Genomic DNA, 13833 nt, shown 5'->3' with positions numbered 1-13833 from the left:
CTTCTGTTTTCTTTCTCAACTCCCTTAACCCGATTCCCCATTCTCCCTCCGAGCGTTCTCTGTCTAACTTCCCTAAAACGCTCCACCAACACTGCTCGGCAGCCCTTGCAGCATTGTCCTTATTTTTGGTCATGCGCGTTCCCTCTTTCATCCCTCTTGCATCTGAAGTAATCCCTAAACTTTCCTTTGCTATCACGCTCTGTACATGTCTCCTGATGGTAGTCTCTCTTTATTCTCGTTTTCAGACTCTCATCAGATGCCCCTTAATCCCTTTTCTAGTCACCGACGTCTCTCCCATTATATTTTGCTGCTTTTAAAGACAAAATGCTTCATTTTCTCTAGACAAATCTTGCTAATATTTCAGGCCCGAGCATTTTAAATTACGACAAAATAAACAGTTTAAGCCTACGATTCTCATCAAACCGCCTAACCAATGTGAATAAGTTCAGAGTCATGTCAGAATTGTAATTTCTGGTTCCGCTGCTTCAGCGCACATACTGCGATGCGTCCTATGACGCTTCCAAACAACACAACAAACGATTGTGCGTTGTAAACGTAACGGCACTGTGCGTGACGTCATCACACGCCTACCAGTCGGCGTTGAGCCCTCCTGAGATGCCTGAAAGCCGTCGCGGATATAACCGGCGATTACCTAATCATTTCAAATGATAGCTAGAAAATACACTGTTTCTGTCACCTGAATGTCTCGCTCATTCGTACCATTTCGGCCTGTTGAATTCCGAAACTTACCTAATTACCCTTTAACAGTGAGAGCCGTAATATGAATTCATATCGCAATATTTCGCAGTCAATAACTCCAACATTCAGGTGGTAGGACCCCGAAATGGCGGCGAAAGAAGGCTTGAACCATGAATTGCGCTATGGGGTTGAGCGTGAGTGCTAACCGGGAAGAACCCTGGGTCTAAAAAAGTTTCAACTCGATAGTGTTAGCTCTATAATGTCGGAAATAGTTACCGGGCGGCTTCATTGTCTACCGTTTTACGATTCGAAGCTTCGCAAAAATTCTTTGGAGGCACTTAAATCTTACTCAAGCGCGGTAAGGCGGAGGGCTTTCCAGCGACTCTTTGTACTCAATTGCCACTTTTTCACTCATTTGCTCATTTTTTCCCTCTTCTTTGTTTCTCCCTTTCATTTTCTGTACTTTTTCAATGTTCGTTCTTCTTCCTGCTTTGGTTGTGCTTTCTGCTTTTTTTTACTGTTTTTTTTTGCTTTCTTTTCTTTCACTATTTTTGTTCATCTTTTACTCTTGAGTGATTTTGTTGTAGCAACGTACGACGAGGCCTAACATTAAAACTTTGCGGCGTTCTTGTACGTTTTTTGCACACTTTTGGAGTATTTTGCAGAATTTTCACATCCGTGGCTGTTTTGTCATCTGTACACCATATCGACGTCCATGGCTATTTCGACGTCGAGTTATCCTTCTTGACTCTTACTTCGCATCAGCAAAATTTCGCAGGTAGACCCATAATTTCAGCCTCTACCCTCATACAACATTTTTTTACTCATAAATCAGGTCAGCCTCGAAAATTCCCGAGATAACCTCTGGCAGGTGATAGGACCACGCACGTATTGATTGGAGGTGAACTGGCTGCCCGGCGCTCATTTCGCTTTCGCTTATACTGTTGATGGGCATATGATTGCCTAAAGGGTGGTGTGACGTAACGCATTCAGATGGCATAGTCGAGTTGGAAAAAGTGCTAACGCGGGCAGATCCTTTCAGTTAAAATGATGAGATGGGAATTGGACGTACAGGGAAGCTTGCATGTTTCACCTCCCATTTAAAGCCTCGCAGCCTCCAAAAAGCACACCCAGGCATCTGGCTGTTTCTTTGAAGTGTACAGTCCTCTGACCACAACGCTATGGTGGTTCTAGCCAGTTCTAAACCATCACTCAAACGAAGCGCGGATAACTACTGAACACCCCATATCATCCAAGGCTATGCATGACACAGAAACGAGAATGAATGGCTTGGTTTGGTTTATGGGGCTTAACGTCCCAAAGAAGCTCATAATACGATAGACATCTTTAACGTGCACTGACATCGCACAGCACACGGGCGCCTTGCTTTTCGCCTCCATCAAAAGGCGACCGCGTGGCCGGAATTCAACCCGCATCCCGCATTCTTGGTGTCTCGAATGCATCTTGAAACTACACACAGGAGGAGGAGGAGGAGGAGGAGGAGGTGGAAGATGAGCAGGAAAGGCAGGGAGGTTATAAAAGAAACCGGTTTGCTACCTTGCCCTGGGGGAAAGGGGTAAGTGGATATAAATGTTGGGGGCAAGAGAGGGATGGGTGAAGTCAGTACGGTCTTGCAAATTACGAGCTCTGCGACGGAGAACAACTACGAGAGAGTAATGACAAGGACAGGCGCTCATTACTCTCTCGTTGTTGTTCTCCGTCGCAGCGCTCGTAATTTGCAATCATGTACCAACTAGCTCAACTTTCCGTATCAGTACAGTCACATCCAAGACATGTCACATAACATCACGTCACAGTCATATCACGTAACATAAACAGCAAAATCATAACCTTTCGGTCAGTCCTGTGCTTTGGCGATCGGCGTGGCCAGGGACCTAGGATCTTAATTTCAGTCAGTGGGCGTCCATCTAGACGCTGCAGCACACGGCATAGAAACTGTCTTTCCTCACTGTATATTGGGCGCTCACAAAGAATGTGGCCTATAGCCTCGTTGGACCCGCAGTTTGTATATGCAGAGCTATTTGCCCTACCTATCACAAAATAATAAGAGTTCGTGAATGCTACGCCAACCCACAGGTGGCACGAGAAAGGTGCTTCACGTCGGGGTAGGCCAGGTGGAAGCCGGAGCTTCGGGTCAGGGTCCAGGTATTTTATGCGGCAGTTCTTAAACTGGCCAGAATTCTACAAAGAGAGCGTGTGTTCCCGCGAAGGTGCGCGAAGCCTGCCCGCTGCGTCTACCCTGGAAAAGGGGATCAACACATAGTCGCTGACTTAGTGGGCTGTTCATGCAACCTCGTTCGCTCGGAGATTGTCCGCTATGCCGCTGTGTCCTGGAAGCCATTGGTAGATGATGTAATGTCCTCCATTTATGGCAAATTCCGATGCATTCTAATACTAGACATCAACTAGCCCGCTTCTCAATGTTATTGTTGAGCACAGCAGCTGAGCACCATACCCACTCCACCTCCATGGCTGGGCGAAATGAGAATTAATATCTTTATCGCTTCTTTACGTGGATGATAGCATCATCATGTAAGATACTGTTGCAAAGTAACGCTCACACTTACGCGCCGCATAAATCTGTTTGGTTGTCTGGGGAGTATTTTTAAGGGACCATTAGGCGCTAGAGCTAGGCCTCGGAATACAAATCATGAGAATAGGTTTCATGTGTGGAAGGAAGGAAGGAAAAAACTTTATTCAGCCCTATGCTATTTTTGGACGGTTTCTGGGGCGTCTTCAGAGCTCCTTGTTGCATCCCCAGGAGTCTTCTCCGTCGACCTCGTCCACTTCCATCCAATGGTCGGATGCCCTCAGTCCAGGGCTGCACTGGCCACTGCCGCCCGTTGAGCTCGCTGTACCAGACCTTGCTGGCCTTCGCAGCGGTCGCTGGACAGCAGAGTCTCCCATTGCTCCGCACTCGGGTTACAAATTTTGGGGACCACGTCTATGTTTTGACACGCCCATGTGATAGGACATAGTGCGGGCTTTTCGTCGCACCTCGCACATCTGTCCGCGTATATGGTAGGGTGCATTTTGTTTAGTATGCGTCGGTTTGGGTATGAACCTGTCTGTAGTTGTCTCCAAATGACAACTTCCTCTCTGGTGAGAGAACTTTGCGGTGAGAGATATCACATTCCTCTGCCTCTATAGTTTTCTAGTATGGCCGAGTATACCTTAGGTGCTGGCAAAATTTTCGTGGACTAGTCGGATGCTCGGAAAGTAGTGTATGCTCGAACTATCCTGTTGACCTCTTGGTTCCCTACCACCCCCTTGCGCCCCGGTATCCACATAATTTTGTGTGTGGTCTTGATTTTTTCGTGGTTTTTAATTTTGCTGCTCGCTTCGAAGACTATATGGAGCACATGACGACCTATTCTGACATTAATGTAATTTTGACAGGCTGTTTGAGAGTCTTGTAAGTATTTTTAGCGACCGCCCAATTCTATAGCCCTCCACTAGAGCAACGGCTGCTTCCTCGGCCTCTGTTACCGTGCAGTGCCGCATAGAGGCGCTGGTCACTTCGCGTAGAGACGAATCGACCACCGTGGCCACTGCAATTTTGTTGTGTCCTCCTCTCGAGGACGCGTCTACATACATGGTCGTGTCGAATCACTAAAATCTTAACAACTTGCTCGGTGTTCTTTGAAGTTGGGCTTGTACTAGCGGGCAGCGAAATTGAGGAAAACGTACTACGACAGTCAAGAATGAAATAACCAACATCTGTGCATGCGTGTAAAAGCAAAAGAAAGTGCACAAAAAAACACATTATTCATTCACATGCATAGTTTGCCGTTCCTCACACCTAACACCGAATACAAATAGAGTCCGGGCGTCTTAATGTGGGGTGATTACAAAACAGTGCGTGTCGCTGAAAATAGGGAAGGGAATGTTGCTTGCCTAAGAACCGCCTCCTCTGGTCATTCTCGTGTGTCCCCAAAGGGTTGCCGGGAGCCGTGAGATTATAGCAGAGGACGTCGAGCTTGCTCCTGCTCTCTATTGCTCCCAATGGACAGCACCGAGGTGAGCGTAAGATGCAATCAAGAAGGCGAGCCCTGAGAAAGCCTCGAGGAGAAAAGATTGCTCCTGGTGAGAGGGAACGTAACGATCGCGTGATGTCGTGTAGCGAGTACAGCTGCAAGCCGCCTGCCGGTGTTGCAGCGTAGTGTTACTATGGTTAAACCTGCAGCATGTTCTCCTGAGGGTTGGCAGTTGCGTCACTGGAGCCTTTAGTTGTTACGTGTGCGTACATGGGTAGAAACGAATCGGTTTACCTTCGCCGGCCTCTGGTTAACTGCGACACGGCCACGTCGTTCTAAAACTCCAATAGAGAAATGAGGCGCTCTCAACTTCCAGAATAACTGTTTCATTCTAGCAACCTTAACGAGCTCTTAAATGAGTCTTAATTGCGAGAGATAAACGGCCATTCTTGAATAATCTTTGAGTGTTTCCATGTTCTTGAAACGTCCTATCATTTATGTTTTGCCGCCTTTTATGAGGCGTCCATGGAACTTGGTGTTGAGCAGGAAGATATCATCCGAACTGAATATATTTCTTCGTTTATTTGGTCCGTCATAATAGAAATAACTGCGCTTTTAATTGAAGAAAAGTGGGAAAGATATAGACGACGGGACTGGGGGGGGGGGGGGGATGTCAACTTACAACTTTAGCCACAACGTATGAAGCCAGATGAGCAAGGTGACTGCGTAGTGCGATGCCAGTGCAGGGTAATGAATCGCAGGTGATCGAAACTTGGAGCACTCTGCTAAAGCGTCCCTCATAGGATAAGTCATTCTGGCACGTTAAACCTTATAAACCACTACCGCTTTTTATCAACTAAAAGAACAGGCTCTCGGTGCATCAAAAGGTGAACTAAAAAAACAACAAAACAAAACAACGCAAATAAGGATGTCTGAGCAAAAGCACAAGAAAGATCAAGGCTGGTTGACGCGCTATGCAGAGTTACCAAGGTCAAAATAAATTCTAGGCACTGACCAGAAAAAATTAGAAATGTTAAATGTTCAAATTATAAAAACGTATTAAAGAGGTCAAGGAAGTTGTTAAATAGACAACAGTTTATAGGGTGCCCGATGAAAAAATGTTGAAACGAACAAAATTTTCGTAGTTACTTAAGATTCACCTTATTAATAGGACGCGCTAGCGGCCAGCGGTCCTCTTTATATGTACGCACTCATTAGCTTGTCGCTGCAAGATACCACTTCATGTAAAGACCACATGGACGGCGTAGATATAGTACCGTTAGTAGTAAAACATTTCTTTCATTACGAAAGATTGCTTTTTTTGTTTTTTTTTATTATAGAGTTTAACGTCTCAAAGTGACTAAGGCTATGAGAGACGCCTTAGTGGAGGACTCCGGAAATTTCGACCACCTGTGGTTCTTTAACGCGCACTGACATCGCACAGCGCACGGGCGCCTTGCTTTTCGCCTTCATAGAAAAGCCGCCGCTGCAAGGATTTGATCCCGTACCCTTGGCTACATCAGTCGAGCTTTCTAACCACTGCGCCACCGCGGCGAGACTTTAAGAAAGAGTTATGAATTTGTGGGGAGGGGGGGGGGGACAGATTTGAAGCTTCGGTGGTCGCCTAGTCCAGGATCCAATCTGCCTCCTTCGCCGCAGTGGCACTCGTGCTTGGGTCGCGTTAGTCAGGAGGGCCTCCCACGGCTTCCGAGTAAGATCAATGCCGAATGGCATAAAAGCAGAATACAAAAGCATGCTCGGGTGTTTCAGAGGCAGTACGATAACAAGCAAGTGTTATACTACATAGATATAGCAGGATCACCTCGCCAGGAATTTTACACTGCAGCCGTAGTTCACCAGGGAAGACAGGTTGACGGGCTCTCCTTTCGGGCTCTCAATATCATTCATGCGGAGGAGGCAGTCACTGCGCTCCCCGCTGCAACCTCAAGTCTAGGAGAATCATCAGAGATTCGCCTCACGGTTGTATGAGTTATCTGACAGGCGAGGTATCACCCTTGGCTCCCCACCTTCTAAAAAGAGCAGTTGCTGGAGTCGACCTCAGTCCCAAATGCGTTATCTGGGCTCATGCCGGACTTACCCGCTGGGCAGCTCAGCCCTGCAGTTTTGGCTCAGAGCGCGTTAGGCGACCCTTCTGCAGTCCCATGAAATCCTTAAGACAACTCCGAACGTCAACGCTAGTTCCCGGCTTCCTCGAGGGTGAGCAAGGCTGAAGAATGAATACTGAGCATAATTTTAATCGAGTACTCTGATATGGTCCCGTTTTCGCCAAACACTTTTATTCTTAATGATGGTTGCTGTCGCCCACGCAGTGAGGAAAATTGCGGTAACTTCCGCATGGTGTGGGCATATCAGAATAATCTCACCCCCCCCCCCCTCCCCGCTTCCGTTTCTTCACTGAACAGGCATAATTAGCGGCGTTATCCACTACGGCTCCTCTTTCTCTCTTTCCACTCATTTTCATTCATTAATCTATTAATAAATGAAGACTAATTGAGCAATTCAATACTTACCGAAATTATGATATAATGATTTCAGTAATTATCTACCTAATGACTCATTATTGAATAATTGACTTCTAATTAGTGCTAGTTGCTTAGCAGAATGCGGCACTCAGGCTTTCGCCTTTGAATATTTTAGTCGCTAAAGTCCCTCGTAATTTTTTATTGCGAAAGCAATACTACGCCAGGTTTCCAGCCTTCAGCGTAGCGTGGTCCGGTAGTTACGCTTTACACCACGTGACTGCTGACGTCATACCAGCACGAGAGCTGGGCTAGCAAGTAGGCTGTTCAGCGTAGCGTGGCTCGTAGCCACGCCGGGCGTTTCGCGCTTCTCCCACTAGGTGCGCTGTAGCCTAACAGGTGATGTAGGCGAAACGGCGGTAGAGCAGTGCCTCCCCGGTGTAATGTATGCAGACGATATTGTGCTGCGAGCAAAAAGTCAGGAAAAATTGCAAACTATGGTTAGGTATTGCGGAGAAGAAGGGGACACTCTAGGCTTCAGTTTTAGCGCAGTTAAGTCGGGTCTGATGATTTTCAACGGCTCAACTGATCAGGGTCTTAAAATACAAGGCCATGAAATACCCAGAGTGGCAGAAAATAAATATATCGGGGTATAGGTAAACGAAGGATTGGCATACACTGAAAAGCATGAGCAATCACTTAAGGCAAAAGGGCGAATAAATGCCGTGCTAATGAAGCATAGGGAATTGTGGGGATACAACAGGTATAAGGTTTTGAGGGGTACTTGGAAAGGAATTATGGTGCCCGGTATTACTTTCGGAAATGCGGTTTTGTGCCTAAATTCAGGGGTACAATCGACATTAGAAATAAATCAGAGAGCCGTCGGACGATTAGCACTCGGCGCCCACCGCAAAACCACAAATGAAGCGGTACAGGGAGATATGAGGTGGACATCTTTTGATGTACGGGAAATAAATGAGGAACGCCTGAGGAAATTGGACAGTAACAGATGGGCAGCTAAAGTATTTAAATACCTGTACTTAAAAAGCGTGGCCTCACAATGGAGAAAAAGAATTAGGAAACTAACTAGTAAGTATGCTAGTCACAAGGACGGAGAAATAAAGAGCATTAAGCAACAGGCGGAAAACACAGAAGGTGAAAATTGGATAAATTCGATGGAAAAGAAACTGAGTGTGGAATTATACCGTAAGTGGAAAATGCAGATCAGGAAGGAAGCTTTCTTTGATAACTCAAGGGGCAGTGCCCTGTTTTTTGAAGCTGGATCAGGCTGTCTTAGAACACGCAGCTACAAAAAGAAATTTAACAAGGAAGATGACACATGTGCAGTATGTGGTAAATCCACTGAAACAATTCACCATATTATACTCGAATATAAAGGTATCCGTCCGGAAGTCGATGCAGGCGCAATCACTCTTCCTGAAGCTCTGGGATTTAGAGATACCAGTGGCCGGATGAATGAACCTGCGGTGGAAGCTAGCAAAAAACGATTGGAAGATTGGTGGCTTAAAAGCAGAAAAGTGACGTAATGTTAGTAATGTGGAAAGAAAAATTCAATAAGTAGAATGATGGTATAGTTAACAAATCTAAAATAGGGGAAAAATGAGCATGATAGCATCTACTACCAACCCGTTTCGAAGGGGACGCTCCTATCACGGCCGCTCAATGGAGGCGCCTCCATTGAGCGGCCGTGCTCCTATATTCCATCCTTCTATCTCTTCAGCATAGCGTGGCTCGCAGCAACGCCGGCCGTTTCACGCTTCTCCCACTAGGTGCGCTGTGGTCTAACAGGTGGTTGGGGTTCCTCACTGCGCCCTGCGCCCCCCCCCCCCCCCCCCCTCCACCGCTCGAAGGAGCGCATCGAGGCACCCTAACATGTGGTGTCGTCTTCCATTGGAGACACTTCGCCTCTCTTGCTTTCACAATCTCCTAGGCTTAACTACAGCTAAGCTACTGTGATTTGTTTGTATATGGGGCTGCAACGAACGCTGACAAGAGGCAAACAATGAGGATAGCAGAAGAAAGCTAGGCTTTTGCCATTCTTCTTTTAAGGGACGTAACCCTGTAGTTTTGTATTGGGCTGTTAACGGTTCGCTGAATATGAAGCAGCACGGTCGTCTTTGGATAGACCTTGCTCTGCATACACAGACACGATTTTATTTCCTCGGCATTAATGAAATTGAAAATAGCAGCTTTGCGCATTGCATGGAACAAGCTTTTAGTGATGCGGTTAAACAAATGTATGACGCACGGCTTTACATATTTTGACAACTGAATGAAAGTCTGTCTCTGCCTGAGCAGGTTTTGTAAAGTGACACTGAGAAGCAAGATTGTCACTGTCTGAAATATAGTTTGCACTTCTTGCTCTAGTCTTCGAAGTGGCGCAGTTTATGCGGCGCTGATACACGCGATATTTTTTTTATCCTGCCTACAGGGCAGACCATGCCAGCACAGATATATTGAAATCTATTATATTAGACATTAGTCGCCTGTAGTTTTAACCCCACTCCTGCATTAGTCTCCGCAGGGGCTGCAGTATGTATAAATAAATACAATAAAGAAATAAACTATGCAGGTGTCTTTTCGGAACCTTGAATTCAGCATACCAATATCACTTTCGTGAAATCATTCCAGTCTTTAAGGCAACAGGCAGCAGGATCATTGAATAAGAATTGACCGGTTTTTCTCGACTGTCAGTCGTAGAATAATGCATAAGACTCCGAGGGCTCTCTGAAATAATATTAAGGTCTATCAGTGAGTATCGAAGAAAACATTAAATTTTGGACTATAGATGTGCATACAATTGGATAGCAATAACCGCGTAAATTGCCCAAGAAATGTGTCACGAGTGGCTGCAGCTTCCTGCAATAGAGCGCGGGAGAAAGAGGGAGAGGAAAAGAAATAACGGACTCTCGTTCGTGTCAAGTCTCTGTCGCAAACCATCTTCCTAAAGGTCAGGCAGGCACAGGTACGCAGTTGCACAAGTTTCCTGTTGGCTGTTCAGTGTTTTGCTGCCTTCATTACAGTCCGCGCTCCGAGTTTTACTCACTATAATATCGTAGAACGGGCGAGAATGCGGCGCTAGATGTTCACTAGCTGAAATTGAAATATGGCGCTACTCCTGACACTTGCGTGTCGGCAGTGATTGTCACTGTGATTTGGAGTCACGACGGTGACATCGCGAGCTGCTTTGTATCTCCACACGGGTAGGCGCAGGTATAGCGGAGAGTAATGATTAGGTTGTTTTGTTTTCTTGAAGGACAAAAAATGAGACGCTTTCAGTTGCGATCAATGAGAGCTCGGAATAACAGGACGGGTCTTTGTTGTAGCTGTTTGCAGTAAGCCGCTTGTCGCGTAGAACGTCTGACTACACAACGGTCAGTAATCCAGAAGAGAAATTGTTTGCAACCAGGAAGATTTAGTTTTATGTACATGAATTATATGAATGTATGTATGCATTTTTTTCTGGCGGTCTGCAGTGCTTCATTAGCTGCGAAGTGACGTAAATTTTTGTGGTTGCTGTTTAACGATCACAGATGAGACAACTGTGGCTCAAGGGTGCAGTTGTTACTGGGTAATGTAAATCCCGTGCTTTGCAAAGAGATAAAAAATACAGAGTAGACGTGCCCACTGTTGAGTACCATGAGAGGGCGCCGCGCCTTTTGAAAGTCGACCAGTGACTTAGGTTATCGGGACAGGACTTTCAGTCGAGGTCTAAAAATTATCTCTACTCAAGCATTCTTTAATAGCGACGATAATTCTCGAAACGTCATCTCTTTGTTCAACGTGGAATATAAAACAGGACTTGGTTGTGTACCTTGCCATTTTGCAGACATGGCGCCGTCACCAGCAACTACTACCATATTGGGGTTGGGGGCGACGGAAGCGACCTCTGGTGTACTGCGATATAACATGATGATACGAGGTGACATGTTCAGCTTATTTTTCGGGACCCATATGTAGATAATGTGGTGCTCAGCAGCAGATGAATATCATTTAGTTCCGATCAGGCATAAGAGCTCTTCACAATGCGCTCACACCCCATAAGATGCTGGTGTCAGACAGCGAGGTAAGTTATGTGCCACCTTTCTTGCAAATTCACAGCGTAGCGGATTACCATTCACGTGATGGTCACGTGTCCAGTAGCATGCCATGTGATGTCTGACGGGATCAGTGCACCCGTAGTAATCATTGTGGCAGCTAAGGATACCACAATGTGTGCACGCCAAAGGCATAGACAGCCATTGTAAAGCCTTGTTTGTTACGAAACACAGAGCAGACACTGGCCAAGCCTCGCATTTCATTTCTGTGGCAATACGTATATTATTCCCGCGGCGCTGTGGTGAGCAAGTCAACTCCAAAGCCATTAAGTCATCGCGTTTGGTCTACGCGAGCTGTGGTATCGTGGGCTGGTCGTACATTTGCCCAATAAGAGTGCGTTTCCACACTGCGAACTCAGCACAGCCTTGATTTGATCTTGATGGAGGCGTTTCTTCTTTATGTTATCCGCTGACCTCTGTATGCTGCGACTTTGTGAGCATCTCAAATGTACTACGCATATTGTTCATGGAGACGTCATTAGTGTGAAAAAACACTGCCACTGTCATCGCATTTCCATCGTGACAGGCTGTGATTATATCAAACACGAAGATGTAACCAGGTCTAGTATGGTGAGAATATGTTATAACGCTTATCTGAAGCAAGCTGTTTCTTAATGAATACCTTAATGAAGCAGCAACAAAACTATTAAATACAGAACCTACAAGACCCTCAATTTATTTGTACTTGTGGGAAAAATAATGTAATTTTGGTTATTAATATATCTCATAACAGTGGTTGAAACATCACGTTAGTATGGCTTCCTGCGAAAAAAAAACAAAAACAAAAAACTGCACGATACCTATTCCTTTGCCGCTTGAACACAGTAGGCAGGTTTTTATGCACTGCGGCAAAAGAGATAAATTTGTTCCTCGACATTTGTGTCATTTTTATAGTATAGTCAAAAGCATAAGAGATGAAAGGAAGGCGAATAAATATACTCATGCCTACAAACGCCCTTATGTCGACTAAAATTGTGTCGTAAACACAAACAGGCGCTGCCGAGAGAGCCTATGCTTGTCAAACACTCTGTCGTGGCGTTCTGTTTCTACAGTGATGAAGCCAGGACTACAAGGAAGCTATATTGACAAGCGAGATTTCGTTGTTACGTTGCAGTCCCTGAATATTTCTACGAAGAAATACAATCCTTTACCGTCACTGCCACTAGGTTAGGCTTCAACGCAGCGAATCATGAACACTTCTTTTCATGCTTACCTTTTTTTCTTCACCATAGCTTTGCATTGTGGAGTTGCCACACTTTCCGGAACAGTTGAGAGCTAGCCCAGAATTTCAAAAGACATCGTGTCGAAAAGTGACAGCGCTGAATTGGTAAGGAACGAGTTTGCCGAGGGCAGTGAGGTCTGTTTGAATTTACAATGACATCTTTTGAGAAATTCTCTCGTTTCTTTAAAGATTAGCCGACACGAAGCTGCTTGCTGAGGCTCTGACCGTGCAAAAGACAAGCTGTCCGGTCGTGTTTGCACAAAGCACATGGAGGCGAACAAATACACGCCGACAAACAAAGATCTGAGCGAATTCGGGCCAATAACCCACAACAATAGAAAGTGAAGAATGGATTCGACGGAAATAACATACAAGCTTGTAGTTCACTGTTCGCATGGGGAACATCGAGAAGGAGAAAATAACAAGTTGTGTGTAAGGAAGATGGTAAACAAAGTAGCGTGTAAGGAAATGAATACAAACCAAGCTTTCGACTTGCGCAAACATTCCTGAACACGGTCCCTGAACACAATTTCTCTGACTTACGCGTACTAAAAAGAAGAGGCATGGACAGGAAGTATCATATGGCAGTTGCATAATCGCAAGCAGCGCCAAGTCAGTCGCAAAAGTACACGCCGCAAGAAAAGTTCCTGTGAAAAAATTGTTCTCGACGCGTACGTTATTACAGGGTCGTCATAATCTGGCAGTAACACGGTGACTGCTTTCAAATCGCCATTATGACCAAGCCAGATACACAATAAAGCCTAAGTGACAGACTGTGGGAAACACCACCTCCGAATCCATATATGCTTCTATTGCTTTGCTTCGATGTGCGCTTGGGTAGGACGCAAAGTTTCCTTGAAAAAGAGTGGCCGTGTCATAGCTAGAAGAAGATGACCTTGTTGGCTTCACTTTGTATTCATCGACGCTCACATTTCTCTTAGAGACAGGTTTAGATGTTACTTATTTTAAAAGCTGAGCTTTCGCAACAATACGGTCTGGGGCTGTATATTTTGTTTAGTGCTGCGTTTGGATCAGGTTACTCGCGTAGCGTAACGTGATAGCGTAATCCTGGAATTAACTGTGCATATGGGGCAGCTCCACCAGTCGACTTATCGAGGGGGATATTTTTACGTCCGAGCAATGAGGAATGATTTTCCTTGTCAAAGCTATTGAATAAAAAAATTTGTCTCTTACATGGCAGCGACCCATGTCCGCGCGCTATCAAATTGTCTTTTTTCACAGGAACTTTTCTTGCGGCGTGTACTTTTGCGACTGACTTGGCGCTGCTTGCGATTATGCAACTGCCATATGATACT

The 13833-nt window shown here is 45.6% G+C and overlaps 1 protein-coding gene across 1 annotated transcript in view; it reads left to right on the top strand.

The window, feature by feature from the left end:
- Window positions 1-13833, top strand: part of LOC146181711 (uncharacterized) — a 222109-nt gene that overhangs the window by 188686 nt on the left and 19590 nt on the right. The gene's annotated exons all lie outside the window — the stretch shown is intronic.

This window comes from Amblyomma maculatum, chromosome 8 (genome assembly GCF_055883805.1).
Source record: "Amblyomma maculatum isolate TAMU_Amacu chromosome 8, ASM5588380v1, whole genome shotgun sequence".
Lineage (NCBI taxonomy): Eukaryota > Metazoa > Arthropoda > Arachnida > Ixodida > Ixodidae > Amblyomma > Amblyomma maculatum.
Note: the sequence above shows the minus strand (reverse complement) of the source record. Positions and strands in the feature narration are given on the sequence as shown.